This window comes from Xenopus laevis, chromosome 1L, assembly GCF_017654675.1.
Source record: "Xenopus laevis strain J_2021 chromosome 1L, Xenopus_laevis_v10.1, whole genome shotgun sequence".
Taxonomy (NCBI): domain Eukaryota; kingdom Metazoa; phylum Chordata; class Amphibia; order Anura; family Pipidae; genus Xenopus; species Xenopus laevis.
Window position 1 is genome coordinate 73,051,259 of NC_054371.1, and position 16,181 is coordinate 73,067,439.

Here is a 16,181-nt window from a genome sequence, read left to right on the forward strand (position 1 = left end):
CTACACGAATGAATTTGCATGAACAAATAAGTGGCAGTCATTCGCTGAAAGAGTAATTGAATCTTTCCTTCGGACAGTGAAGGTTCCGTAGGTAGCTTGACATATGGGCAAGCAAGTGCACAAGGTCGTATAATTGTCATTCCAATCAATGAAGGACCATAGCTGTGATGCTTCATGGAGAAATTCTTGCCTGTTCCTTTAAACATAAACAAATGTGTTATTCAGACTTTATTTTGCAGCATTTGCTTTCGATCTTGTTATCTATTATTTTAGCAGCTTATATAAAGGTTTTATAGCCACACTATTCATTAAGTTGTGCTAAGGATATTCCTTTCCTTAGCAAAAGTAAGGCAAAAAGAGAACTACTTAAAAAATACACATTCTTATTGTGATATTTCACAGTCTGACAGATTTCAGGGAGAAAGGCCTTGCTGGGGAGCATTGCTCTGTGTCAAGAACTAGTAATGCTGGAGTCTGGTAAATCTGATTTGTATATTTGACAGATCTGCTTTTATTCTAGCTATTTTATTTACTTCTGCATCTTCTGGCTTTAATGCCTTTAATAAGATAGATTTCCAACTTTTTGGCCTTGCCATAATCAATGACCCATGATGTGCTGCATGGTGCATGCTATGTGTGTGTATGTATATATATATATATATATATATATATATATATATATATATATATATATATATATATATATATATATATATATAGATCGATATTTCAGTGCAAGATACAAGATGATGTTGCCCTAGAATTAAGTATTTCAGTGGGTGAAATTGTGTCCAGTTACAACCGTTGCTGAAATAGGTTGTTATTATGAGTTTTGTTTATACAAAAGATATATCCATTCATATATCATGAATGGAAATCTAAATGGGTCACTTACCTGATGATTGTACCATTTCTAACACAGAAACATGCTCATCGAAAAAATGACACCAGTATTATGAGAAGGAATGGTACGTTATATAATAATGCATGCTGTAGTTATCCTGTTTAGCTATAATAAAGTAAAACAGAAAATGCAATGTATCAAAATTACTCCTTTGCTTTTAATGTTACCAGAAACATTATGGCAGTTTGTCATATAATGTACCTTATAACAAGGCCAGACGGGCTACTTTCTTGCATTTAAATCTGAGCGAAAGTTGAGCAGGATCACTTTGGTGCTGTAAACCTGCAACCACACAAGCGTGAGTTATCCACTATTAAATGTTGCAGCGAGAACCTCACTTTTCAGCAGGCTCACTAGTGCATACTGCTACTTTGCGCCTTATTGTGAGAAGACACATTGGGGGCCCCTATACACAGGCAGATATAAGCTACTGACAGATTTAGACGGCAACTTATTGCCTAGCGTATGGGGCCCTCCGACTGGCTTCCCCCAATCAATATCTGACCAAAAGTCAACCAGATGTTGATTTGGCAGGGTTAAAAATCCTGTTGGATTGAGTACTGCTTTGGTTTGTTTATGTGGTCCTCGATCTGATCGTCCATTTGCTCAATGTTGTGATCCGATCATTGGGCCCTAGGGCCCACGATTGGATTGGACCTCAAAGTGGGCATATTGGGAAGAGATCCACTCATTTGTTGAGGTTGCCAAATGAGCAAATCTCTACATCTATGGCCACCTTTAGTCACCCCCTCCTATGCGGGCCTGATATTAGATAACTAGCAATAGGAAATGTAAAACATTCTCACCTTATTCCAGTCTATAAAATGTGTGACACTAAATTAAGTACTGTGCTTCCAACATACGATAAATCAATGGAGCCCTCACTTTCAACTGACCCATGCTGAGCTTAATGACATTAGCCTGTAAGACCTTGAAGGTGCTCAGGATACAGGGCAATTGCTCAGAAGATTTTTCGATTTTCTGCAGCACACTACATAGCTAACATACAGCTTTAAGGTACAGTCAGATGGACCAGCGCTGCTTTGAATTGTTGTTGCAAGTCAGCAAAAAACTGATTCCATAAGGACCTCTGGGAACAGTCATTTGAGTGAGTGTCAACTACAACACTTACTGTACAAATAACTCAGTGTCTTGTGTCCCAGCCTACACCATCCTAGTGCCCATGATCACTCGATTGCTTTACATGACTATACTGATGTGTACATAAACTTATACATTAGGCAGAAAGGGCAATCATTAAATTACTGTTTGTGTTCTTTGTTCTTGGTGGGAATTATATGATCAGTATTCTGGAGTTTTTATATCAGCACTAAGGTGTAAAAAAATATGTCTGCTTTCTTACTTTGTTTCTATTTGCACATTTTATTTTAGCACTAGTATTCTATTTTTGGGGTACCTTCCTTGCAGCTATATCAGATAATGTTTAAGTCCCCGGATAACAGATTACTGGGTGAAAGACCTTGCTGTGAAATGTTATCATGTCAGGAGCTATTTGTTAATTTATTGGGGGTGCCAAGAATCTACAGCAGTTGTTGGGACAATTGTATCTATCGATATGTTCTTTGAATAAATAAACTGGTTTTACTTCCAATAAGGAATAATTGTATCTTAGTTGGTATCAAGTACAAGTTACTGTTTTAATATTACAGAGAGAAAAAGGAAATCATTTTAAAAAAATTGGATTATTTAGATAAAATGGAGTTTATACAGGGAGATGGCCCTCCTGTAAATTGGAGCTTTTTGGATAACGGGTTTCCAAGAAAAATGGACCCCTGTCCGGCATCTTCAAATCATTTTTTTCTTGGTGTCCTGTTTTAGATCTAATGCATAGAGAGCCACAAATCTGGGCCTGCCTATGGAGCTTTTAAAACTTGAATGAAAACCCACCATGGCTACATAGTATATATTTAACTAACTTTACGTTAACTGTTCATGTTCACCGCATGCAGCTACCTGAAGAATTGCAAACTTCTCTCCTGTGCAGTCATAAGCAATACATTAGTTCAACTTTCCTCTTCACATTACCTGAGTAATGTGCTGCAGTTAATTATAATGTCAATGGCTTGAAGCACATGGCTATGGAAAAAAAACAAGCACGCCAAGAAAAAAACCTTGTTTGTCAAGACACCTATGAAGGTCAGACATTGGCCAAGGTTAATGCATGTCTGGAGTCACACAAGAGTATAGTTATTCAGGGGTTAAAACAGTGTCACCAGATATCACCACTTTAATGATTGTATGATAAGAAGCATAAAATGTGGGGGTTTAGCTAGAATTTATTTTTTATTAAATGTTTTTAAACAACTGAATGCTTTCACATTCTTCCATCACAGTGTTAGCATTGTTCATCACCCTTATGAAATAAAAGGTGCAAAGTTTGCTACTAGTCTGGTCACCTATAGGAATCAGCAGGTAGCATTTGGTGAGTACTGATTGGTTAGGCTAGGGTGTTCTATGCTTGGCCAAACTTGCACCTTTCATTACATGACCCCCTCCAAAAAAAAAACCCTTATCAGATTATGGTAATTATCTGCAAATATTCCAAAACCCAATTCATTGATTTATAATTGTTTTCAAATTATTTTTTTTTATAAAATCCATTATAGGCCCAGTGACATTCCTGAAACTTTGTACATTGCTCCCTAGTTCTACTGCAGGCTTGTAATAAAGACCAATTTGCATTACAGAGTGGATAATGCTGGGACAATGTTGGATATTTAAATTGTTATTTATTTATCAGTAAACAGGGGTAGTGTTGGACATTCATTCTGACTATTTAAGTTCCCAGTTGTGAAAGACAACACTGCTACCTTCTAACCACTGAGCCACCATGCTGCCCACCTGCTTACTTACCTGAATCAAGGGCATAAGAGGGGTAGAGAGCAGACTAAAATGAAACAATTGCTCATTTGTGTTTTATAATAAATACTAAGAAGTTACTTTCCATAAAAAATCATGTCAGTGATTTATTTGCTGCTTTATTTGCTAATTTCAGTAGTTGAGGGAGGGGATATGACATTCTAAGTATAGCAGAAATATTCAAAATACCCCACAAATGAATACTGAAGCTGAACAAATGGCGATATTGAGCATTTACCTTAAAGTTAATGGGGGTGTTCACCTTTAAATTCATTTTTAAAATGATTTAGCTTTTTATTCAGCATTACCCTAGCAACCATGCATTGATTTGAATGAGAAACTGGATTGTGAATGGGAAAGCAATAACAATACATTTATAGCCTTACAGAGCAGTTTTTAGTTGGGGTCTGTGACTCCCATTTGAAAGCTGGAAAGAGCCAAAAGAAGAAAGCAAATAATTAAAAAACTGTAACAAAAAAATAGGCCATTAGAAAAGTTGCCATTCTATAGCATACTAAAAGTAAACTTAAAGGTGAACAACCCCTTTTATTATTAGTGTGATGCAGACAGTAGTAAACCTGAACATCATGACCCTAGTAACCATTGAGAAGTCAGCTTGATGAGGAAAATTGCTAGTTTTAAGGTTAGATGCCTCATTAAGGAATATAACACAGGACTTTGGAAGTCTGAGTTTGATTCCCATACACATTCCATTGTGTTCTAACCCTGTATACAAAAAATGTATTATTTCACTCTAAATGTCATAAGCAACTGAAAAGGTCTGTAATATAATATCCCTCTGGTTACTGACATGCAGATGTTGTGCTTGTGTTGCGTATGGAAGCTGTAATTATGAATCACAAGTTGCTAAATATGTTTCCCAGGATAAAATCAAAATAGACACAGCCAGTTGTTTACACTTATTTTATGAATGGTGAATTGCAGTATAGACCAGGGACTAGTCACACATGCTTTGTATTTTGTATCTCTCTACCCCAGGGTTAAACCCGTAGCAATCTCATTGACTCTGTGTGGACAGTTTGTTCTTGTTATAATAAGACCTTTTTTGTGAGTGACCTTGCACTGAATATGGAACGAGCCATCTGTGTAAGGCATTGTGCTAAACACTTGGTCATTAATTGGTTCTGAGCCAGAATATAAACGTTCATTAGAAATAGCAGAATAAGAGCTCCTCACTTAATATCACTTATTTCATTTTAGAATTTAACAAAGAAAGAAATGTTGTCTTGATGAAGGAAATAAAGATGAATGGATATTTAATTTGAATTGTTTGTGCTGTAATTTAATATGTCTGTGCTTTTAATGCAAGGGGAAAATATGAAGTGCTTTACTAGTTGTTTAGGAACCTGTCAGTGTAGTCCTTGATTGGCTGTTTCAGTGTGTCTTCTTTGAAAATAATATTTCATGCTTTTATGTAGGGTTTGGAAATTTCCCCAAAGTAAGGCATGAGAGCATAGATTATCTTGTGCAAACACAATTCTTTTTCATATGTTTACATTTATTAATGGGAATAGGAGCTGCCATATTGCTAACCTTTGCTGATAATTGTGTAGCTTACCTTAAAGGGATAACTATGTTATCTGATGCTTGCTTTAAATCAATTTAAATGTCTCACTGCCTGCATGCATTAAGAGCCATGTTTTATGTTTGGTACATTTAAATTCAGTGCCTTTAAATCGAAAGTATTTACATTTTAAACTTCCGGAAGCACCGCTGTTTACAATCGCTGTTTACAACAAGAGCCTTCCACCTTTACTTCAAGCGTCTGGAACCGGCGGTTTTCCGACTACCCGATCGATACAGAGATAGAAGAGGACAGCCACACTGTATTACAACCATCCGGTTATTACACGCTTGTATAATAATCTTTCCCGTAAGCATAAATCTCACCCCTCTCTACTCTCGTACCGGCGTTTCTGCACTATCCCTGACTTTCTCCCGTTAGGTTACCGCTACTGTAATCCGACAGACCGAGCTAAAGACACAGCCGCTAGGAACTCCAATGCGCAAAATCTGACAAACCATATGTGAGTAATTCATCTAGCAGAAGTTACCCTTGAATACAAGGATAATACACTATCGGGATTTTTTCTTTTTCTACTTTAGGTATTTTAGTGAATCAATCCAACAGCGCACTGTACCCTGCTCAATTTTCTGTTATATACCAGTGGACCTGTGGATCCACTACAATAACGGTGCAGCTTCAAATCCCCTGTCACTTTCAAGCGCGGTCGTCCATCTCTTCAACCCACTAGCAACATTTCTATCCTACTTTTTTAGTTAGGCTTTAGTTTTCCTTTAAATGCAGGAAAACAACAATCGAATAATATGCTTAATAACTTTTACTGTTACCCACTTTAGCTACAGGTACAAATTAGTTATATATAATACAATTAAACTTTTTTAAAAATAAATTTCAACTGCCAGCAAAATCTTTGGCATCTAACCAACATTGTTAATACCCTGAAGTTAGCCTTACTTAATGGGGTGGAATGGAATGTACCTGTGAATTTGGATGAATGCGTTTGGAAACATGTGGTTCTTTGTGTTCTATTGTTCATTTACTTTCATGATGGACAAAGGGACCAGCCAGTTTCTTGCAGGAAACCATTGATCTTGACTTGACTGTTCTGATATTTGCAACCCTTTCTGGACTTGGCGAGGTTGATCTAGTCCAAACTTAGAGGTGCGGTGAAGTACTTTTTTATTGACTTGGGCTGATACATATGCATATTGACTTATGCTGTTTACATATTTTTTGTATCCGGGCATTCTTTATATTTGTAATTGGATCTTTTATAACAAACAGGCAAGTCATCATGGCTTACGTAAAAAAAGAGAAAGTGTAGAGTAAAATCACATTGTCATATCCATGATAAGTAGCAAAGCATAATTGAATAAACATATAGGTACACATACAACTATTTCTAATACAGGTATGGGATCTGTTATCTGGAAACCTCTTATCCAGAAAGCTCCAAATTATGGAAAGATCGTCTCCCATAGACTCCATTTTATCCAAATAATGCAAATTTTTAAAAATGGGTTTTCTTTGTAATAATGAAACAGCCCCTAGTACTTGTAAGATAAGATATGTAAGATATGTAATGTAAGATATAATTAATCCTTATTGGAGGTAAAACCAGCCTATTGGGTTTATTTAATGTTTACATGATTTTCTAGTAGACTTAATCTATGAAGATCCAAATTACGGAAATATCCATTAAGCGGAAAACTCCAGGTGCTGAGTATTCGGGATACCAGAATACTAGTTATTACTAGGTATTTATTGGACAATTGCATTGACCCAAGTCAGTACATTCTTTAATAGGAAAAAGAATAGAGTAAAAAATAAAGCTTGATTAATTTATAACTTGACACAGAATATGAGCAAAAGCATGGGTAACAATTATGCTGACACACCATGTGCCATAATATCAATTGTACGTCTCAAATTATACATTTTGCTGTGTTTGTCACAGTCGTGGTATACTGTATATACATCACATTCAGTTATGTACTATACAGCATAAGATTAAGTCTTTTAATGCTTTAATAGCAGAGTGCACTGTTCTCATTTTGTTGAAAATGTCAGTCCCCTTTAGGCAAAATGTGTATTAAATTCAATGAGCACAGAAAGCAGTAGAACTTACAGTTATATTATCACAAAGCATAATGTTTAGTTAAACACCAGATGGAAAGAACATTGCTCTTTCTCGGATACATGTGATGCTATTTAGAATGTTGTTATTAAACCTTGGCACTACTATGAACTGGTCCCTTGTATTACTGTTGTTACAAGTCGTGTGATAGAGAATGTCTCATGTTAGGACATTCAAAGGTAGTCTTTCAAAAGACTCAATTGTTTAGAAATATAATTTAGATTTTTCTAATACAGTTTACAAAGGACTGAATTGTGAATTTGAACAGTTGCAGACTGGGGGCGGTAATATTGCTATGCTCTTTTCACTTAGAGCTGCCCATACAGGACTTTTTATGAGGTTGATTGTTCAGTGGAGAGAATGATAAAACATTAACATGATAGGGATGGGCGAATTTGACCCATTTCGTTTCGCCAAAAATTTGCCACCAGCGTAATGTTGCGGACGCCCATTAAAGTTTATGGGCGTCAAAATTTTTTTTGACGCGCGCCTTTTTTTTTTTGTCGCACAACGCCATACATGTCTATGGGCTGTCATTTCTGCGGCGAAACAAGGCGAAAAAATTCACCCATCCCTATGAGCAACATGTTGGAGAAGTCATTCATAAAAAAGATTGATCAAATGAGTATCCATGTTTAAAAGACACCAGTTAGTTATCTTGCTTGGCTGGAATAGATAGCATCATTCATTTGAGCCAAACTGGCCAAAAGTTTCGAACTTTTCGACAAAACAACTGATATCCATTGGATGAGGATGTTTGTTTAAATAGTTACTTAGCAATTTAGTTTCATACAAAATCTTAAGAAAAGAGAATGACCCACACTGGCATGCTGAGAAACCGTAATATTTAAATGTAGAATATTGGAATCATAGACAATGTACAGTATATGTAGTTTTTAGAGACGCGCTGCTTTGAATCAGGTTGATCTTTACAGAAGATAAACTTTAAGAATCAGACATTTTCCTATACCTTTATATATTTTAGAGGCAGGTTTATCAGTGTTAGGTGATCCCTTTGCTTTATTTTTGAGTTTAATATTTTTGTGATGTTTTTCTACTGGCATTTTCTTGCCAAAACATCTTGGGAGCAGGGATCCATTCTATTCAATGGGCACACCAGCCATTACTTGATGCATGAAATGGTTTCTGCAGGTTCTATATTTGGTTACACAAACCATGTAAACCCTGGTGTATTAAGTAAAGGTGGCCATAGATGCAAAGATCCGCTCGTTTGGCCACATCGCCAAACGAGCAGATCTTTCCCCGATATGCCATTAACAAACATGGCTATATCGGGGGTAATCTGATTGTTCGGCCATATGGCCGAACAATCCGATTACGATGTGCCGTGGGCTCCGGCGGGATCGGTCGGGTCAAAATCAAACCTGACCGATCGACCAAACGACTGATCTCCGCCGGACGAAAGATGTCAGCACACGCCACACACGATCCGAAAATCGTATGAATCCTCGATTCGTACGATAGGATCTGTGTGTCTATGGCCACCTTAACTCTACTGAGCAATTGTAAATAGAAGAGATCAAGCTCCGAAAAAACAATTGACCTATGAGATTGTCTGTGCTGTATCTCTATTTGTTATTTAACCCTTTCTTTTAAGGCAGAGTGATACAGGGTCCTATTTCTGAAAACACATACTGTAAAACAATTATGCAAGATTGCTACCTTACGCTTAAATAGAACAGGAGATTAACATTATGTCAGTCCAGATACCTTTTTTTTTTAATAACATGTGCTTGCTATTTAAGGGGTAGCTCACATTCAGCTTTTAGTATGTTATAAAATGGCCTATTCTTGGAAACGTTTCAATTGGTCTAAGGGGTCACTGAGCCAAGCAGCCAAAAAAAATGTTGCTCTGGGAGGCTACAGTTTTTTTGCTATTGTTATTTTTATAACCTGTCTTACTTTCGCCTTTACTATTCATCTTACAGTCTCTTATTCAAACCACTGCTTGGTTGCTAGGGTAAACAACCATAGCTACCAGATAGCTTCTGAAATTCCAAATTCTAGAGCTTCTGCACAAAAACAGTGGTGTAACTATATAGGTAGAAGGGGGGGCCGCTTCCTCTATTGCTAACAAGTCAGCAAGTGGGTGGGAGGATGGGATTGGATTGTGCTGGGCCCCTGTGAAGATTTTTTTTGCAGGGGGGCCTGGCATATTCTAGTTTCACAACTTCACAGAAAGCTAAATAATTTTTTTCAGAATAACAGTCTACATCATAATAAAAGGTTATCTATGAATTTCTATTTAAACCAGTTTCTACCTTGTTAGCTCTTGATCTCTCTCTCCCTCTTTCTTTCTCTCCCTTTCTTTCTCTCTTCCTCTCTTGCTTCATCTGTATGCTGTCTTTAGAATTACAGTATATTTCTGTTTGAAACATTAATTATCTCTTAAAGGGTTGGTCACCTTTAAATGAACTTTTAGTATGATGTAGAGAGTGATATTTTGAGGCAATTTGCAATTGGTTTTAATTCTTTTTTATTTGTGGCTTTTGAGTTATTTAGCGTTTTATTCAGCAGCATCTCCAGTTTGCAGTTTTAGCTATTTGGTTGCTAGGATCCAAAAATCCTAGCAACCATGCATTGATGTAAATGAGAGACTGGAAGATGAATAGCCTGAATCGAAAGTGGAGTAGCAGTAACAATATATGTGTAGCCTTTTAGAGTATTTGTTGTTTAAATTGGGTCTGTGACCCCCATTTGAAAGCTGAAGAGAGTCAGAAGAAAAAGATAATTAATTCAGAAACTAAAAAAAATAAAAAATAATGAAGACCAGTTGAAAAGTTGCTATTCTTTATGCATCTTTATCATTATCCATCAGCTTTACTACAACCATTATGTCTATTTTCATTCTAACAAACCAAGATTTGTATTTATCAAAAAGCTTTGAATTGGGAAGAAGGTTGTGAATGTAATTCTATTAATTGCAAATATAAAGGCACAGTAAACCCTGACACAATCACAGCAAATTGGGCTGAAAAGCAAAGTAATGAGGGAGTGATGCAAAGCAGATAGTTGCTGAGATGCATGATTCACTAAATTATTCATGTTGGTCGGCATTAGGGCAAAGGCTTTAGGGAAAGGATGATTTTCTGCATTGATTTTCTCTGTACCACGTGGGGCCTCACTAATTTCTATTCAGTTTCTCTGCCGTAGCTCAGTGTATTCCTCTAGCTTCTTTACTTGTAGATATATTGTAATTATGCTGTGCAATCAACCACAATATTACAATGCTATTGTTTACTTTTGCTAACAGGAAAGGGTTACGTTTCAGCAAAAAGGGCAGGAAAGAGCCTTGTCTAATGTAAAGAAGCTAATGACTGTGCAAGTTTAATCAACCCTCAGAGATGCTCTCACAAAATGAATCATGCCGCCGTGTGTTATTTTGCAGTATTTCAAATATTAATGGGAAATATTCCAGACTAATTTGCTGTAAATTGAAACGTAGCGTATGGTTGAATTCCACTTCATGGAAATTAAGAGCTTCACAAATGTCAGTTCTCTCCCATATGCAAATATGCCTTTCCATCAGCGTGCTGCTGCATTCAGTATTCAGGCTGCTGTATAAGGAGCACATTTCAATAAACCTTACACAATAACATATTTATTTTCATGCATGTTTACACGTTCTTAATGGCATCAGTTCTCATTATTATTTGTTTGGTTAAATCAAAGCAGTACCCAAATGTTCCACCACATTCTTCAGTTGTAGTTGAGGTTCTCCAACACCATCAACTTTATTTTTACAGACCAAGTACCATTCTCTTTGCTCTATGTACCTATTTGTACTAAATAAAAAGGACTGATAATGTCAACTCAGCTTTAATTGTATACTTCAACATATTTGTAGTTAAAGGACTACTAAAGTGTGGTTTTCTAAATATATTTAAGTTCTTACATAGAGCTGTATGGGTACATAGCTATGCAGTTGCCTTCATGGACATCTTTGAATTTTAATATCATTCTGGGTGTTTGGGGGCAGTAAGGAGTGACAACCTCTATCTAAATTTGTATTCAACCCCTTCATTATCTATTATCTGCCATGGAAGATAGAAAATATATTCAAAGAAGAATATATCTTTATACATTGTTCTGCTGTACTTGAGTGGTTTATTATTTGTACTTTTCAAGTAATTAAGCTTTTTATTTAGCAGTTTGCAAGGTCAACAATCTGGTTGCTAAGGTCCATAGAAACCATGCATTGATTTAAATAAGAGACAGCTGTATGGGTAGAACTACACGGACAACTTTTATGCGTTTTCGGCAGATCAAACATGCTCCGCCAAAACGCAGGCGTCAAACCGGATGCAAAAGAGAATAAGGTAAGCAATAGCAATGTCGGATGTTGTTGCAGCGTTCATCAGACAAGACACGACTGTCGGATGCAGACGCTGCATGCTGCGTCTGTATCCGACAGTTGTGTCGGATGAATGCTGCGACAAGATCCGACATTTGTATTTCTTACCTTATTTTCCGTCGCATCCGATTTGACGCCTGCATTTTGGCACAGCGCGTCGAATCCACCGAAAACACATAGAAGTCGTCCGTGTAGTTCTACCCTATGAATAGGAGAGGGTCTGAATAGGGAAATGAGTTATAAAAAGGAGCAATAACAATAAATTTGTAGCCTTACAGAGGATTTGTTTTGAAAGCTGAAAAAAGTCAGAAGAAGATGGCAAAAAAAAATAAAAACTATAAAAAAAAACAAAATATGAAGGCCAATTGTAAAGTTGCTTAAAATTAAAATTAGCCATTTTATAACATACTAAAAGTTAACTTAAAAGCGAACCACAACTTAATTCTAAAATGTACATGCTGGGAACTTTGTATCTGTGCTGACCATGAGATACTAATATGTCTGTATCTCTCTATGACTGTTTGACATATTTTCAAGCATCTTTCTGCTTAATTCTTTCCTCATGTAGTGTGTTAAATACTCTAAGGGGCACATTTACTAAGCTCGAGTGAAGGATTCGAAGTAAAAAAACTCAGAATTTCGAAGTTTATTTTTGGGTACTTCGACCATCGAATAGGCTACTTCGACCTTCGAATCCGATTCGAACGATTCGAACTAAAAATCGTTCGACTATTCGACCATTCGATAGTCGAAGTACTGTCTCTTTAAAAAAAACTTTGACTACATACTTCGCCACTTTAAACCTACCGAGCTACAATGTTAGCCTATGGGGACCTTCCTCATAAGTTTTCAAAGCTTTTTCTGATCGAAGAAATTTTTACTTCGATTGATCGATCAAAGTATCTGCGGTAAATCCTTTGACTTCGATATACGAAGTTGAAGGATTTTACTTCGAGGGTCGAATTCGAGGGTTAATTAACCCTCAATATTCGACCCTTAGTAAATGTGCCCCTAATTATAAATAGCAGCCAAGACACCAGAACCATTTTTATGTCAATTCATGAAACATGAGATGCGTGCATTCATTTCTATCAGAACTGCTGCATGCGATTACTTGTAAATACTGTCTCAGTAATAGTTTCCCTTTAGGGCTCACGCTAATCCAAGGTAATGAGTTTTTTTGCATCACTTTCAGTAATGACTCCATCCCCCACCTGCTCATTGCCCTGCCTTCTCTTATTCATGGGACATCGCAGGGGGGCTTAGAGCTGAACATCTTGTAGGATATTGCCAGTCATTCCTGGTGTCTGTTAGTCCCCCCCCCCAAACTAACAATGAGCAATGTTCCCTCTAATTCCTTCTTGGCAATGTGCACAAAAAAAATATTTTGTGCACACATTTTTTGGGCTCAGGTCAGAATTAATATAAAATTTTGTGTTTTCACACAAAATTCTTTGTATGCACCTTTGCCCGTGATTTTTTATTGTACACTTTTCATCTGCAACAAATAGCAACATTCTAGCAGATTCTATATAACCTATATATATATAATTATACTTTGCATTCACTGTGTTCATTAAAGCCTATAGCCATATTCATCTCAAAGAGCCTTTCATACCTCCATATTTTAATGTAATTGTATTTCAAAGTCATCCGAAAAACTGCCAAACAAAGGCACATGTCCCACAATTCAAGTTCTGACCCTTCTCTTTCCCTGCATTCTGGAGCTAGTGTGCAGTTTAAAGGGACAGTAAACCCCCTTTTTCAACTTTGGTTCAATGAATAGGGTTTGTACTAAATATAGTTTTGGCATATTCTTTAAATTAGGACATATGTATGTTTTTTTTTTTTCATTTTAAAATGAAACTTAAGTCACATTCTGCTTCCTGGCCTCAAACGAATCAGCAGTCCACTGAGGATCCCTTGTACAACGATCTGCTCTATAACATAACAGGCTGTAGTTTGGGGAAGAGAGGAGTTTATTAATACAGAAGTCTCTCAGTGGGCTGCTGGTTTGTTAGACTTTGCTCTTTGGGATCAGGAAGTAGTAAGTATCAGAAATAGCATTGGTAACGTTTTTCTACAATTTAGATCATTATACCTTAAGTTTACAAAAAAAAACTTGAACATTAACAAAACACATTTATTTTGGTAACCTTAACAAAATGGGTTCATTTATGGATTCATTTATGATCATTTGTAATAACTTCAGTTAACTGCTGGCGTTATTCCCCTAGGACTAGAAGAGGAATAAATACAATACCTTACTGTGTAATATGGTGCTCAGCTGTTTCCTAGCTTGCACACCTGCCAGGCCTCTTAAGAGGAGAATGACTGAGCATCTGGCTGCTGTATGAATATGCAGGACTCAAATTAACACTGTGACCACAGAAAGAGACGCAGCTTTACCAGTCTAGTCAGTACCAGTAGATCTTTTAGGTGTTTTTTTGCCAAAGACATGAACTGATACTGTGACAGCTTTCTGGATGTGTCAGTGTTCTAAGAATGCACGCTTGACTCATTTCATAAGAGACCATACAATTAAAATCATTTCCACTACTTTGAATCAGTTAAGGACAATATGTAGCTTTGAGGAATTTGGGGCTTTTTCATACTGTCTTTGCCACCTGCAGGTTTTCAAAGAGCAGGTCCACCCAAACACTGTATAAAGAAAAGGTCATTTCAAACAACGAAAATTACTTTGTTTTGATGGTTTTGAAGTTAATTTAAAATCAATATCTTGTCCCTTTCTATCCTCCGCTCTGCTGGTTCTGTCTCTTGAAACAAAGTAGCAGCAGAAGAAGGACAGAAGATGGTGCTTGTGAATGCCACTGCACAGCTCTGCATTTTATCTCTGGTTCTTAAATAGAAGCACTTTTTCCTATTTAATAGACTATGCTGTGAGGGAGACATATGGAGGGTAGTTTAGTTCTCATTTAAATTGACAATAGCCAATTTTATATTGGTGTGCTGTGTAAAGACTATTACCTACTCCAGATTTTCCAATGGTACTGTATAGTATTCTGTACTATTGTCAGTTATATACAGGTATGGATCCGTTATCTGCAAAACCTGTTATCCAGAAAGCCCCAAATTACGAAAGGCCAGCTCCTATAGTCTACATTTTATCCAAATAATCCAAATTTTAAAAAATTCTATCCTTTTTCTCTGTAATAATAAAACAGAGCCTTGTACTTAATCCAAACTAAGGTATAATTAATCCTTATTGGAAGAAAAACCAGCCTATTGGGTTTATATTTTAAGGATTTTCTAGTAGACTTAAGGTATGAAGAGCCAAATTACGGAAAGATCAGTTATCCGTCGGACCCCAGGTCGCAAACATTCTGGATAAGTCCCATACCTGTACTAGAGCAGGGGGTCTGCATACAGAACTCCTAGCATGTCGGCATGAGAATGTAGCACCGCTCAGGTATTAAATGATACAGTCACTATTAATTGCAAACAGCAGACTTATCTCTGCTGCACTGATGTTTCTCCCTGTAGCTTCTTTGCATATTTTTAAGCTTTAGGCTAGACTGCTCACGTTGCAGGCTGCACCCCAGACACAACTCATTTAATATTAAGCAGGATCAGTGGAGCGTAACGCTCTGTGAATTTGACAGATTTAATTTGACAACCTCAAACAGGCTTTTGTGCAAGCTGGGGCCCCCTCTTTGTCTGCAGAGATTTATGCAGGTAATGACACTTAATAATTTAGGAAGAACAGTGTTGTTGAATATCTGGCAGGCTTATTTTCTCTTAACGCTGGCGATTCTTAAACACTAGAATATGCAGGATTTTTTTTGTAGTAATAATTGTATATATATATATATATATATATATATATATATATATATATATATATATATATATATAGATATATATATATAGATATATATATATATAGATATAGATATAGATATATATATATATATATATATATATATATATATATATATATATATATATATATATATATTGATATACAAAGTGTGAGTAAATTTCTGAATTGTTTTCTTAACCAGCAATTGTTGCATAAAATATATACCCAAAATACTCCTGCCCATGTTTAAAAAAAAAATTACTAGTACAAATACAATTCTTTTTGTCCCATTTATAGAAGAAATAAACCAAAGAAAAGGTGGTTGGCCACTGTAGTCAGGGGTGCATGTCACAATTCTTTCATGTAGAATTTGCTGGAAATGGATTCCCCAGGGGGCCCAGCTTTTTGGAAATGTGGTCATTGTACTGTTTGATAATACCATATGCCGAACGTCCCGTAATACATGTCAATTAGGTATTGGGGAGGTAAAATTCCCCCTCCCCAAATAAAGCTGAA

The 16,181-nt window shown here is 36.4% G+C and overlaps 1 protein-coding gene across 11 annotated transcripts in view; it reads left to right on the plus strand.

The window, feature by feature from the left end:
• Positions 1–16,181, plus strand: part of LOC108710308 (ankyrin-2) — a 292,137-nt gene that overhangs the window by 124,693 nt on the left and 151,263 nt on the right. The gene's annotated exons all lie outside the window — the stretch shown is intronic.